The 15,443-nt window shown below is 39.3% G+C and overlaps 1 protein-coding gene and 1 pseudogene across 4 annotated transcripts in view; one reads left to right on the top strand and one right to left on the bottom strand.

Annotated features, from left to right (window-relative positions):
• The window catches only part of KIAA0319L (KIAA0319 like), a 90,012-nt gene that overhangs the window by 61,641 nt on the left and 12,928 nt on the right, over positions 1-15,443 (bottom strand). The window lies entirely within an intron of this gene.
• On the top strand, positions 470-1,756 carry LOC139045329 (zinc finger protein 485-like; annotated as a pseudogene).

Raw genomic sequence — 15,443 nt, 5'->3', positions numbered from 1 at the left:
AGAGGGACATTTATAGCTTTAAATGCTTATTTTAGAAAAGAAGAAAAGTCTAAAATCAATGATCTAGAGAGACATACAGGGAGAATGCCATGTGATGGCAGAGGCAGAGATTGGAGTGATACAGCTGCAAGCCAAGGAATGCCAAGAACTGACAGTGACTATCAGAAGCTAGGAAGAGTCAAGTTAGGATTCTACCCAGGGTCTCAGAAGGAACCACCCCTGCCAAAACCTGGACATTGGACTTCTAGCCTTCAGAACTATTGGCTTATGCGGGATTCTCTGCCCTTGCCTGAGAGGACAGTTTAGGAAACAGATGGCTCCAAGACTACCAACAGCCTAGATTCCAGGGATCACTGACATTTTGGGGTGTGGCTGTGGCCTTTACCCAGATTGAACGGAGGCACCTGGATGCTATTCAGTGGACATGTATATGGATGTGATGCTGGAAAACTATGGGAATCTGGTGTCTGTGGGCTTCTCTCTTTCAAACTAAAATTAATTGCCCAGCTGGAGCAAAGGACAGAGCCCTGGATGAAAGTGCAAGAAGTTCCACCAGCTACGTGTGCAGTCTAGGAGTACTGGTTTGAAACAAAGATGTCAGCCCTAAAGCAAAATACTTCTGAAGGATCTGCTCTGTAAGAGCAAACCAAAAGCATCATGATTGATATAGGCCCTGATTGGGAAGATGGAGCTCCACAGAGTACCGTAATGTGGGAAAGTCTTCAGACATAATTCCTCCTTTACTAGTCACCAGAGAAATCATACTGGTGAGATATTCCATAAATGTAAAGAATGTCGGATAGCCTTTATGAGCAGCTCATCTCTTTTAAATCATCATAAAATTCACATAAGCAAGGAACCTTATAGATGTATTGAATGTGAGAAATTCCTCAAGAAGCACTCAATTATTAATCATTAGATAATTCATTCTGGAGAGAAACCCCAGAAATGCAACAAACTTGGAAAAGCTTTCAGAAAGAATTCTATCCTTTTAAGTCATCAGAGAATTCATGCTGGTCAGAAACCCTACAAATGTAAAGACTGTGGGAAAGTCTTTGCTCAGTAGGCAACCCTTACTCATCATGAGAGAACACATAGGGGACAAAAGCCTTTTAAACGTAATGAATATGAGAAGGCTTTCAGAGATAACTCGACTGTGTTGGAACATCAGAAAATCCATACACACATATTGGTATAATGAATGTGGAAAAGACTTTAGGAAGAGCTCGACTCTTATTAGCTGTCAAAGAATACACACAGGAGAGAAACCCTATCATTGTAGTAAATGTAGAAAATCTTTCAGGTATACATCCTTTGCTGGACATCATCAAACTCATAGTGGATATAAACCCCATTGGTGTAATGACTGTAGGAAAGCCTTTAGGAAGAGCCCAGTCCTTATCGAACAACAGAAAATTCATATTGGACAAAAACTCTATCATGTAAGAAATGTGGGAAAGCCTCCAGGCACAGCTCAGGCCTTACTGAACATCAGAGAATCCATACTGGAGAAAAACCTTATGAATGTAATGAATGTAGGAAGACTTTTTCCCCAAAGTTCAGCCCTTAAACAACATAAGAAAATTCATAACAAAGAAAGGGTCATCAAATGTAGTTAGTGCAGTAAATCATACAGAAGCAGTTTATTCTTTGACATTCAATAAATCACACATTTAACAAAAATATTCTGTGCACCTCTATCTTGGGGAACTTCTCACTTGTGAGGATTTCATTTAGAATAGTATGTACTGCTGAAATATATGAAGAACATAAATGTCTATCAATACAAAAATAGTTACTCTAGAATACTATGTAGCAACTGAAAACAAGGAGGCAGAGTTCCATGTACAGACATAGAAATATCCTCATGATACTTCGTTAAGTTAAAAAAGCAAGCAGCAGAAAATCTACATATTATGGTCTTGTTTTATTTTTTAAATGAAGCTTTTTTGTTTGTACATATATATTATATGCATTCAAAAAGATCTGGAAAAATAAAGGCCAAACTTTTAACATAAAAAAAAATCTATGACCTATGCTTTCATCATAAACGCTAGAAAAAGAAGAGTACATTATATCCAAAATAAGTAGAGAAAGGAAAAAATAAAGACAAGGGTGACCAATGAAACAGAAAACAAACAAAAAACAATAAAGAAAATCAATGAAACCAAAATCTGGTTGTTTGAAAGATCAATAAAACTGACAAAGCTCTAGTCAGATTGATGACAGAAAAAAACAGAGAAGTCACAAATTAACAATATCAGGAATGAAAGAAGGGATATCACTACTGATTCAGTAAGCCACAGGCGGCAAACTATGGCCCTAGGGCCAACTCCAAAAGTTATTTACAGCTTTCTTGAAAATAGAAGTTTTCCAGAACATAGTCACACTCATTTGTTTATGTATTGTCTACGGCTGCGTTTGCGCTACAACGGCGGAGTTAAGCAGCTGCAACGGAGTTCCTGAGACCGGCAAAACCTAAGACATTCACTATCTAGCCCTTTAAGAAAGTTTGCCAACCCTTGGTCTAAGAGAACGTACTTTTGTTTGAGTTACTATTAACTATAATTAGAGCGTAAATTTAGATGTTAACTTATTGACAAGTTGCAGATGATTTTGATCTTTATAGAGATGCAAATTATTTCTGTCTGATATAAAAAGGCACCCTTTCTTCCCACCTGGCTATTACCCTTATCTCCTTATTCATTCACCTATTCGACAAATATTACTGAGCATTTGTTTCACACTAGGCATTACTTTGATGGAGCTTATAAATTAGATGAGGGAGACAGAGATTAAACAGACAATAAATGTAGGACTGCAAACTAATGTAAGAGCTCTGAGGTCTTTCCTTCAGCCTTTCTAGAATAAAGGTAGCTAAATTTGGAATTTATTGAACAGACATATTATCACATATGTGGCATGATATCAATGATATTCACCGTATGTTATTTGAAATAAAAAACTATTGGAAATAACTTACACATCCCTCAATAGAGAACTTGTTAAATGAATTAAGGAAGACCTACAGAGTTGTTGGGATGAATAAGGTCACTCTGTATAGTCCTGATGTGGAATGATATCCAGGATACATGACGTGGAAAAAGAAAGAGGCAGAGCAGTGTGTATAGTTTCTACAATTTGTGTGTGTGTGGGGGCGGGGGAGTGGAAATATGTTTATGTATACATATGCACAGACTGTTTGGGGAAGCATATTCAAGAAATTGGCATGGTTGCATTTAGGAGGGGAAACTAGGTGGCTAAGAGACTGAAGTAAGAGACTTGTTTGTTCACTAAATACCCTTTATACCTTTTGAATTTGTACAATGTACATGTATTATCTTTTTATCTTTTGAAAAATAAACTTTAAAAATTTAAATAAAATTTTCAATGGCTTCCCAAGGCTCTTAGAATGAAGACCAAAATCCTTAACATAACCTAAAACGATCTTGTATGATCTGGACCCTGCCTACCTTTCTGGCCCACCTTGGATCATGTTCTTCCTCCTTCATTATATTCCAACCCACCAGCCTTCTTTCACTCCTCAAATGGACCATGCTCTCTCCCCTAACTAGACTTTGCACATGCTGCCCAACCTATTGCAACTCTCTTGCCTCCCTTCTTTATCCAGTTAACTCCATATATGAAGGTTCAGTTAAAACATCGTTTCCTCAGAGAAGCCTCCATGCTAAATCACGTCTCTCTAATTGCACACTCTCTGGGCTCTGTTGCCCCTTTCCTTCAAAGCAATTACAGCACTTATAAAGTTACATTTCTTTGTGTGATCATCTATTCAATGTCTTTTCCCCCCACTATACTGTAAGTTCCAGTATGACAGGACTATGTCTGGGGTGTTTTTTTCCTTCTCACTACTGTATCTCCAATTCTGGCATAAAAAAAATTTTTTTTTGAGGAAGATTAGTCCTGAGCTAACATCCGCTGCCAATCTTCCTCCTTTTGCTGAGGAAGATTGGCCCTGAGCTAACATCCATGCCCATCTTCTTCTATTTTATATGTGGGATGCCTGCCACAGCATGGCTTGATAAGCAGTGTGTAAGTCCATGCCCAGGATCCGAACCAGCGAACCCCAGGCAGCCGAAGGGGAGTGCATGAACTTAACTGCTATGCTACCAGGCCAGCCCCTCAAAAAATCTTTTATGAATGAATGCACAAATAAATGCATGTATGCATATGCATGAATAAAGTACTGAAAGAATGAATGAACAGATGAACTGTCAGGAAACCAGGTGGCCAGGTATCAGGTGGGTCATACTGAAGGCAACCAGGCTGATGATAGTACGTCGAAAAGAGATGAGGCCCAAATGCCACGATAAGTGAGGTGGGGGGGTGAATGATGGTTGGTAGATGAGTAATGATTAGGGGTAGGAAGTGGTATAAATCTCAAAGAGCGAAGCTTTTACATGAAAGTGGAGGAGTAATGTTCAAGAAGTGACAGTGAGGAGTGATAAGGACATCAGCTCCACCTCCAAACTCAGAGAGAGGTACATGGGATATGGGAGAATGAGCAACCACTGCCTGCAGGCTAGAGGGAAAACACTGTCTTTCTCCAAGAGAAAGCCAGGTCTCAGAACATTCTCTCTATCTAATGTCTTGACTAACAAGTTTGAGTATAGAGAAGGTTTAATAACTCACTGAATTCTTGTCACAGTTAAAAAGTTGGGAAAGAGGGGTGATAAGTGCGAGTGAGTTGAAAAGCACAAAGTTATACAGGAATGTCAAATCAGACTCACACAAATGATAATGGTTAAGGCACTTTATAGCAAGAAAAAAGGAGAGAATGGAAATGATGAGGAACTGATGACAGGATGGCTGCCTATCCATCCTTGGTACAAAATGGTGAAAGCTTTAAGGCAAGTCACAGAGACGTTTTACCAATGGAATTTTGGGTAAACAGATTTGGACTCAGAAGAAATGGTCAAGGGGATTTATGGGGATTACAAAGAAGAAAGGAAGATAGCAAAAAAAATTCTAATTCTCTGGTTGTTGCTAGCACCTCTGGTAAAATCCAGATCTTTGAAAGAGGAGGAGATAAGAGCAGGAGTGAGGGGCCAGCCCTGTGGTGTAGTAGTTAAGTTCGGGCACTCCGCTTCAGCAGCCTAGGATTCGAGGGTTTGGATCCCAGGCGTGGACCTACATACTACTCATCAAGCCACGCTGTGGCAGCGTCCCACGTACAGAATAGGGAAGATTGGCAGGAATGTTAGCTCAGGGACAATATTCCTCAAGCAAAAAGAGGAAGATTGGTGACAGATGTTAGCTCAAGGCCAATCTTCCTCACAAAAAAATTTTTAAAAGCAGGGGGGAAAGCTTCAAGACTGGTTTGTCCTGCAAAGGCCTTCTTCTGCTTCCATGGCTCCCTGAAGAATATCACAAAAGCTACACAACTCTCTGGTAGTATGAAAGAGAAATGTTTCATAACCCAAACATTCCCCCTGCTTTGTGAGGTGACTGGGAAGCCTCAGTTAGAGATCTCATCCATTACTCTGCGCTGCAGAGAACATGTTCAATGAGGGAAGGAACAATCTGGGGGTTCATACAGGATGTTCCAAATCTTCCCTGCTTCATTGTACCTCTTGATTGCTATAGTCTTAAAATTATTACTAAAGCTTAGTAATGGGTAAGATCTCTGATTCATGTGAGTATTATCTGACAATCTGATCCTTTGTCTTAGCTCACAGGAATAGAGCCTGGGAGAGGATAGATGATCAGAAGCACTTATATCTTTGACAGTGACCAGGAATAAAAGAAATGTGAGATCTGGGGGAGGTTAGCTGGCTACAGCATTGCTAAGAGAATTAATCTTAATAGTTCCCAATAAGGGGAGGAGGCTGACTTATCAGTTGAAATGTTTAGTTAGTGGAATTTTAACTGAGTTATTTTATTTTATTAAATGCTATTTAATGTTGCTCCATTACGTGTTCAATAATTTAAAATATGGGGGGGAAACAGGTCTTTTTCATCCATTCAGTGGATCACAGTTCTTCCTCTTAGATGGTTAAAAGATGGTTAACCATTTTGAATGGTTAAAAGATATGGGTTCCAGTTTCAGCTCTAGGTCCACCATTTACTAGTAATCCAAACTTTGAAAAGTAATTTAACCTCTCTTAGATTCAATTTTCATTGTTGTTACTCTTGGGAAAAGAGTTCATCAGAGGAGGAAGCAGGGAAGCATTGGTAGAGTCAATATTGGATTCTAGAAGTAACTTGGATAAAAGGTAAGATGAAAATAAGCTCCAATTTTAGATCAGTTCCTCTCCTGCCCACGCCGCCATAGCCTGGCTCTGCTCCCAGGGCCTAAGCAAAAGCAATACTAAATCCTTACAAAAAAGGGCTTACAGTTGGTAGAACATTAGACTGAAAACCTTTTGGGAAAGTCTGGAACTCACTTTGGTAGGAGCACGTAGAAAGCTTGCCCAGGGTGAGACCAGGGAAGCAGAGCCAATCCTTTGCTTTCTAAAGCCACGGCAAAGTAGAGGATATAGGGCTCCCACAAGCATTACCTGGAGGATCCCCAGAACAGGAGGCTCTGGAGCTAGCAATGCTTACTTATCACTACCACCTCTTAAAAGACAGAATTCTAATAAATCTGGCACAAAATCTAGACCAGGTTTCATGATTCCAAGCAGCAGAGTGGAAAAGTCTATAGAATATATGAATTATTAGCCAGAAGAAAATTCATCAAATACTTTTAGAAAGCTATGAACAACTCTGGAAATATTTAGAGACAGTGCTGTTGCCTCTGGCATTCTTAAATCTCAGGTAACAAGCTTGACTTCTCCAGCTAACTTGGAAACTGTGCTGGCTGGCAACCAAGAAGAAAGCAGAGACAGAACGCCCGCTATCTTAGGAACTATATTGTTGAGGTCACTAGGAATTCACACTTTAACCAAATTCATCAAATTGTATCCCAGTGGAAGGGCTGAGACGGCGGGAATGGGAGTAGAGAGAATGTCCCACCAGTACTATTTTTTAAAAAAGAGTAGTTGGTAAATTCTTCTCTTGCAGGCGGGGGAACCAAGTTTCTGTAGAAAATAATACATGGTTAGGTTTTATAGGCAAAATTTGCACTTACTTTTAACATTCATTGAAACCAGAATTCTTTTCTTGAAATCTCACGATTGTATAATATGGTCAAGAATCCATTCAAAGGTTTCCTTTGATAATTATACCCGTAATGAACTATTGTCAAGCAGTAAGGCAGAAGCCTTAAATTTGGTGCTGAAGTCAGAGATTGAACTATGGCTCCACACCTTCTGTCTTCCTGCAGCTATCATCAAAAGTATGCCTTCTCTCAGAAGCAGTGGGTCCCAGCCAAGATGGCTACCACATGAAAATGAGACAAGCAGGCACATCATCAATCCCAAAACAACTCACAGGAACCGTTCGAAAACAAACCACCTCAGGGGGCACGTTCCACCTTACTTTTGACTGTCAGCATGTCTGTCACCTGCACACCCACTAATAAACAAATAAAAAAGTGGTTCCATGTTACTCTCTACCCCAGTTCTCTCCTGCGGGGGTTAGAATATTCACAAAGCAAGGCAGAGGAGGTAACCAAAGCCTCTGAAGGGCACAATCAGGCATTATGAAGTTTGGAAAAAGTCAGGGTAATAACCATTGCCCTCTCCCCTTTTCAAAAAGGGCCACCATTTCTTTCCTCAGCTGCACACAGGTTGGATTGAAACGTGGCAGCAGCCTCACAAAAGCAGTCCTTTGAAAAGAAAATAATTACTATCCATTGCCTTTCCTGTGTGCCTAGCTTTGTTAAGACACAGTTTGTTAAATGTTATGGTGTAGGTGATTTGCTCAAACTAAACTAACTGCTAAACAAGAATCAAAAGGCTTTGTGTCCATATGACTCATTTCCCTTGACTGTAATGTTTCCATTTTTCCCAAAGACCATTTTGATCAAAGACAAACTCCCCATGGAACCAGCTGCCCAACAGATACCTCTCAGCCACTATTCACATTAACTCTTGAGTGTGGGCTAGATGGAAAACAAGCTTCCAGGACCTCACAAAACCTGACACTTGCAGCACTTCTCCAGTTAAGAACACTCAGAAGAGTAAGTCCTCTCCTCTAAGACTGTCGCGAAAGAAGCCTCAGACGTACTGGATTGTGGCAAGTTGCTGAAGAAAAAAACAGTACCATAACATCTTACAGGAGGGCAATATTTACAGGCAAAAGAGAGGGAAAATGTTCTTTTAATCTACCTACTTAAGGTAGAATTACTATACTTTACTAGTTAAAGGAACTATGAAAACCACTCTCATTTAATCTTGGTTTAATGAAAAACTACATACAGTCTCCAAGGTGAGGTTCATAGAGAACTCTCAGAAAACTGAGTTAAAAATTTGTTTCCAAAAGAAAATTCCAAATTAAGATCGATACCCTTATTCTTGGATCATACATTATGATCAAGTGGGATTCATACCAAGGACACAGGAATGGTTCAACATCCGCAAATCAATCAACATGATATACTACAACAATAAACTGAGGAATAAAAACCACATGATCATCTCAATAGATGCAGAGAAAGCATTTGACAAGATCCAATAGCCATTTATGATAAAAACTCTGGACAACATGGGGATAGAAGGGAACTACCTCAACATAATAAAGGCCATGTATGACAAACCCACAGCCAACATCATACTCAGTGGGCAAAAACTGAGCACCATCCCCCTGAGAACAGGAATGAGACAAGGATGCCCTCTATCACCAGTCTTATTTAACATAGTACTGGAGGTCCTGGCCAGAGCAATCAGGCAAGAAAAAGGAATAAAAGGAATCCAAATAGGAAGGGAAGAAGAGAAACTCTCGCTGTTTGCAGACGACGTGATCTTATATATAGAAAACCACAAAGAATCCATTGGAAAACTTTTAGAAGTAATCAACAACTACAGCAAAGTTGCAGGGTATAAAATCAATTTACAAAAATCAGTAGCATTTCTATACTCTAATAATGAACTAACAGAAAAAGAACTCAAGAACACAATACCATTCACAATTGCAACAAAAAGAATAAAATACCTCGCGGTGAATTTAACTAAGGAAGTGAAAGACCTATACAATGAAAATTACAAGGCTTTTCTGAAAGAAATGGATGACGACATAAAGAGATGGAAAGACATTCCATGCACATGGATTGGAAGAATAAACATAGTTAAAATGGTCATACTACCTAAAGCAATCTACAGATTCAACACCATCCCAATCAGAATCCCAATGACATTCTTTACAGAAATAGAACAAAGAATCCTAAAATTCATATGGGGCAACAAAAGACCTTGAATTGCTAAAGCAGTCCTGAGAAAAAAGAACACAGCTGGAGGCATCACTATCCCTGACTTCAAAACATACTACAAAACTACAGTAATCAAAACAGCATGGTACTGGTACAAAAACAGGTGCACAGATCAATGGAACGGAATTGAAAGCCCAGAAATAAAACCACACATCTATGGACAGCTAATCTTCAACAAAGGAGCTGAGGGCACACAATGGAGAAAAGAAAGTCTTTTCAACAAATGGTGCTGGGAAAACTGGAAAGCCACATGTAAAAGAATGAAAATTGACCATTCCTTTTCACCATTCACCAAAATAAACTCAAAGTGGATCAGAGACCTAAAGCTGAGACCTGAAACCATAAGGCTTCTAGAAGAAAATGTAGGCAGTACACTCTTTGACATCAGTATTAAAAGGATCTTTTCGGACACCATGTCTTCTCAGACAAGGGAAACAATAGAAAGAATAAACAAATGGGACTTCATCAGACTAAAGAGCTTCTTCAAGGCAAGGGAAAACAGGATTGAAACAAAAAAACAACCCACTAACTGGGAAAAAATATTTGCAAGTAATACATCTGACAAAGGCTTAATATCCATAATATATAAAGACCTCACACAACTCAACAACAAAAAATTAAACAACCCAATCAAAAAATGGGCAGGAGACATGAACAGACATTTCTCCAAAGAAGACATACGGATGGCCAATAGGCACATGAAAAGATGCTCATCATCGCTGATCATCAGGGAAATGCAAATCAAAACTACACTAAGATATCATCTTATACCCATTAAAATGACAAAAATAACTAACACAAATAGTAACAAATGTTGGAGAGGTTGTGGAGAAAAAGGAACCCTCATACACTGCTGGTGGGAATGCAAACTGGTGCAGCCACTATGGAAAACAGTATGGAGATTCCTCAAAAAATTAAAAATAGAACTACCATACGATCTAGCTATCCCACTACTGGGTATCTAGCCAAAGAGCTTGAAGTCAACAATTCCAAAAGTCCCATGCACCCCAATGTTCATTGTAGCATTATTTACAATAGCCAAGACGTGGAAGCAACCTAAGTGCCCATCAACTGATGATTGGATAAAAAAGATGTGGTATATATATACAATGGAATACTACTCAGCCGTAAAAAAGAACAAAATCGTCCCATTTGCAACAACATGGATGGACCTTGAGGGAATTATGTTAAGTGAAATAAGCCAGTTAGAGAAGGACAATCTCTGTATGACTCCACTCATATGAGGAATTTAGAAATGTGGACAAAGAGAACAGATTAGTGGATACCAGGGGAAAGGGGGGGTGGGGGTGGGCACAAAGGGTGAAGGGGTGCACCTACGACACGACTGACAGACAATAATGTACAACTGAAATTTCACAAGATTGTAACCTATCATTAACTCAATAATAAATAAATAAATAAATAAAAGATCAATACCCTTATTCTCTCTCATCTCATCTTCTGGCCCCCACCTTACAAGTCTTGTTAAGCTTTGGTCCCTGAAATAAGACTGCCTGGGTTTGAATCTCAATCTAGTTAACTTATTAGTTGAGTCAACGTGGGTCTTTAAATTTCTGGGTTTCTCCATTTGTAAAAATTGGAATGATGATAACAGTACTTAACTCACAGGGTTATTATAGATATAAAACAAGATAAGCTATGCAAAGTACTTAACTACTTAACATAATGCCTGGCATTGTAGTTAAAGCTCAGTAAATATTAGCTGCCATTACTTTTATTGTTGTTACTACACTTCATTTCAGCTCAGGTACCACTTATTCCAGAAAGTCTTCCTTGATGAAACCTTCACCCCAAAATTCCTCTCTTCTGCATATCCTACATATACCTCTATTGTAGTATTTCTGTCACTGGATCCTATTTGTTTGTCTACCTCACATACTCTGTCCTCTCTAAGTGCTGGGGTTGTATCTTGTATCTGTGTATCTGTAGGCCCAGCAAAATGATTGGCACATAATAAGCCTTCAAAGAATTATTTGTTAATTTTAAAAGTTTACCCAATATTTAAATAAATTTATGTTATTTTTTAAACTAACAAAATCTAGCAAAAGATGTCAGCTCCGATATGGAATTACTCGAGTTTTAGTCATTTGAGTCAGATCCTTAATGTTTATTAATTTCCTTAGCTAAAGGAGGAGAGAGACAGGAGAGAAAAACAAAGTTCTCAGTTCACTAAGAAATGAGAGCTTTTCAACTTAAATTAGGGAGAGCACTAGAATGGGAGGTATGATAAGAGATGAGCAAAAAGAGAAACTGAAGAAAAGCCAAGTGGATTAAGAAGAGAGAACTAAATCTAACATAACCAGCTAGGAAACAGCCTTTCCTGCTTAAACACTAAACTGAAAAATCCTTTCAAATCACAAAGCAATCTTTCCTCATAAAAGGAGCAACCAAATTTCAGTTCCCTGAGCTATCCATTTCAGACCACTCCACTTCACTCAAAGGCAAGATGGGCTTTCATAAGATGGAACTTTCTGAACAAAGCAACGGTGGAGAATAGCTTCCCAGTTCACCTAGGCAAATAGCCATCCATCACTGATGACACCTAGAGCCATTCCATTTCCCTCCTCCTGAGCAATGATAAGAAGGAAAAGGAAAAAACACCTCAAAGTCTGGTCACCTAGGCGAAAAAATGGAAACCAGTCTATCACAATTGTAATGCCTTTAGCTGCTACCTGGTACTTATTAATCAAAAGTTTGTATTAATTGGGTACGATTGCTATTAAGTTTCAAAAGACCTATCTGTTAAGGTTTAGTCCAAAGCCATTTTGACAACCAGGTTATAAGTGAGAGTATTAATCGAAACACTGGTGTAGCTGAAAATAGCTCTCCTACCATAGAGTCACCAGCTCAGAAATGATCTAGTCATCAAGGGCTTTATAATATTTAAAGACAGATTGAAGGCAAATGATTAAACCATGTACTTTTAAAAAAAAACTGTAACTAGGGGGCTACAATGCTGCATATAATATACTCAGAATCTCCTGCTTTGCTTTTTCTCCCACCACCTTATGACTAAAAGACTCTGGATAATGCTGTCAGCAAGGAGAGCACGCCTCCAAGCCACAGCGTGAAGGAACCCACACCTCTCTATGTAACACTGTCTTTGTACTTCAAAAAGCACAGGTATCAAATGATAACAGATAAACTTGCGCCTGCATATAAAAGTCGTTCTAGAAAGACAGAAATTTTTTTTCTAAAGAGAAAAGCATATGGATATGATGTCACGAATCTAGCAATTCCCTGTATAGCCCCCTTGTAGATGCTATTGTTAAGAACCTACATTTGATTGCCATCTCTGACTGCAGGGCTGATAAATTATTTGCATTCACCATAACCATACCAACCTTCTTTGGAAACCCACACAACAAACCTTGAATCAGAGCACTGTTTTGTTGTTTGAGAAGGGTTGTTCTTCGTTTTGTTTTGTTTTTTGCTGGCTGGTTTTGTTTCTAAACAGAAGGTCATTTAGAGGGCTGCAGCAGAAATACATAAATTAAATAAAATAGCAGTAAACTTGGGAGGAAATAATATAGCAAACAAAGAAGTGTTATTTCAGCAGACATAGCCAGTAGAGGAAAAGTTTATGTCAATTTATCCATTAAAAACCTCTCTTTTTGGAGTATTATGTAAGCGTCATAAAAAAATTTTAAAAAAAACAAACCTGCAGTGGGCTGAACTGGGCCATGTGAGGGCTCAATACAACCAAGCTTCGGATACTGAAATATCTCGAACCACTTTTTGCTTATAGCAAATAAAATGCAGAGCTACAGATGCTTTCTCATCTGTGTGTAAATGAAAGCAAAACTGTGTGAGTAGCTAGTACTCTTAGAATTTTTGAGAGCCAGTTTATTTAAATGAAATCAAAGCCAATCTGTATCTGTGCAGAAATAATTTTCTTAGGGCTCTTACTCTCTAGGCTTTACAGAGCTGCACACGCTCTTCCCTCTGCACCTCCCTTTGATGTAAAGAAGTGAAAAGAGCTCTGCAGGTTAAAAATCACTTCAAATGAATCTGGGAGAAGGAAGTTCAAAGGGATTAGAATATCACTTTTCTCACTAGCCTGCTATACAGGGCTACAGGGTTCAGCTCTTCCCTGCCTCATTCTTTGTGCTCCTAGAGCACATCTTGGAATTTTTCATGCTTCTTTATGTTTCCACATCTATCTCTGCCTCCATAGGTGAACTCTCTGATGGCAGGAACTGGGTTTTATTTAGCCAGCAACAGTGTTTGTTGACCTGAATCGTATGTATCTATAGTATGCACATAACCCCTAGATATTAATTATCATTAAGTGACTTGAATTAAGCATCCTAGAGAAGGTATTAAAAATGCAATAAGCATACTTTAAGGCACTAAATATAAGATAAGACATGCAAAGAGCCAGGGATCACAAATACTAGAAACATGTGCTCTAGTTAAGGTCATCTACATAATACAGACTGACATTCAGATAACTTGGAATTGTTTGGTTTATTTACTGCAGATGTGTGGCTTTTAACAGACTTCATTTTTATGACGTGCTTATATGTATCTTTCTCTCATGCCTCCATTTCAAGTTGACTATAATTCACACATTCTATTGACAGAAATAAAAATTGGGGCAAAATGGTCAAAATTCCTCACCACCAAATTATCTAGTATGGACTCTCTCTGGCCACAAAGAAACTGCCCTTTCCTTACCCTCATCTGTAAAATGGCACTATTTCTCTGCTGCCTCATAAGCAACATTAATTCCAGGCAGGGCAAAAAGGATATCCAAGCGTGTTTCAGTAATGTGTGTGTGTGTGTCACATACATACATACACATACAGACACACACTCCTGGAGGCACACAGGAAAACCCTTGAAAACACATCATACACAAAGGGCCTTCACTCTTCACCTCTTCCTCCTCACTAACAGAGGCAGCCATGCTGCCAAGGCAGCAACCCCCACGTGAAATATGAAAGAGTGGAGGCGAAACAGCTCAATCAAAACAGCTTGGGAAAGGTAAGGAAGGTATGCTTGTCAGCGAAAGTCTCCATGGAAAGGCCAGAAAACTCTTGCTTCTGCTGTGACCATCCTGGGCAAATAACCCTGCCCAAAGTCTGCCTACCTGAACTTAGAGGCCAAGCCCTCCCTTTCACCTTTCGCAGAAAGGGTAACAGGAAAATTCACCCCATTATTTGACAAGCACACTGTGAGAAATGTCAGGGTGCAGCGTGTAAGCATATTCTGGAGAGCAGAGCTGAGAGAGATTTTGAAAACCAAGCAGTTAGAGACTGACGAGGCGGAACGCACAGGTAGAAGAGAAGCTTGGCGCCACTTGAGCACTTGGGGCTGTTTTGCCTCAGGCCAAAAGCCACCGACTGACCAAGCAGGATGCAGATTACTCAACTTGCGGAAATGGAATCTGTCTCCAGCTTCTCTGTACAGGAGAAGAATTTATTCTGATTAAGACTCACTCATTCTACCCAGCCCACTTCCACAAGCCTCCAGCTGACTCAGGTTGCCCTCAGTTAAGAACAATATACACTGAGCTGTATGCAAAAAATCAGAGGAGCCATTTCTTAATAGGCAGGATGGCAGTTCTTTTAAAATTTTAAACCTGCATCTGAAATTAGAGTACAGAAGTAAAACCCAATCAATATAAACTCCCCATCTCCCAGGTCTGATAACACTACATATTCCTCTCATCTAAAATTGAGAGAATCCATGAGCACACATTTATTTCAAACAAACTCAAATGTGTTGCTGGATTAGAATCAAAGCAAAATGTTACACCAGTTGGAAGAAAGAGAGCATTCCTAAAAATCCTGTCATTTGCTGAGAGAGTTTAAAAAGGGGAATTGGGGTAAGCCGCACCGGGCACCCATCTTTGGGGACAGAGTCTGCAGTTGGTGGAGTTTCAGATAGGCCTTGGCCAAAATTCTTCTCTGCTTTTGTTTCTCCTAGGACAGCATCTGTGATGGCTAACTCAAGATTCAGGGACACGCATAATTCCTTCTTATCTTAGGGTATTTTACAGTTTCCTTTTGTGATTGACCAGAGAAATTCAGGATTTATATAATTTGAGTCTTGCATGATGCTAAGCTGTGGAACTGCTCACCTG

Source organism: Equus asinus, chromosome 5 (assembly GCF_041296235.1).
Source record: "Equus asinus isolate D_3611 breed Donkey chromosome 5, EquAss-T2T_v2, whole genome shotgun sequence".
NCBI lineage: Eukaryota > Metazoa > Chordata > Mammalia > Perissodactyla > Equidae > Equus > Equus asinus.
The sequence above is the reverse complement of the archived record's forward strand: the minus strand, read 5'-3'. Positions and strand labels throughout refer to the sequence as shown.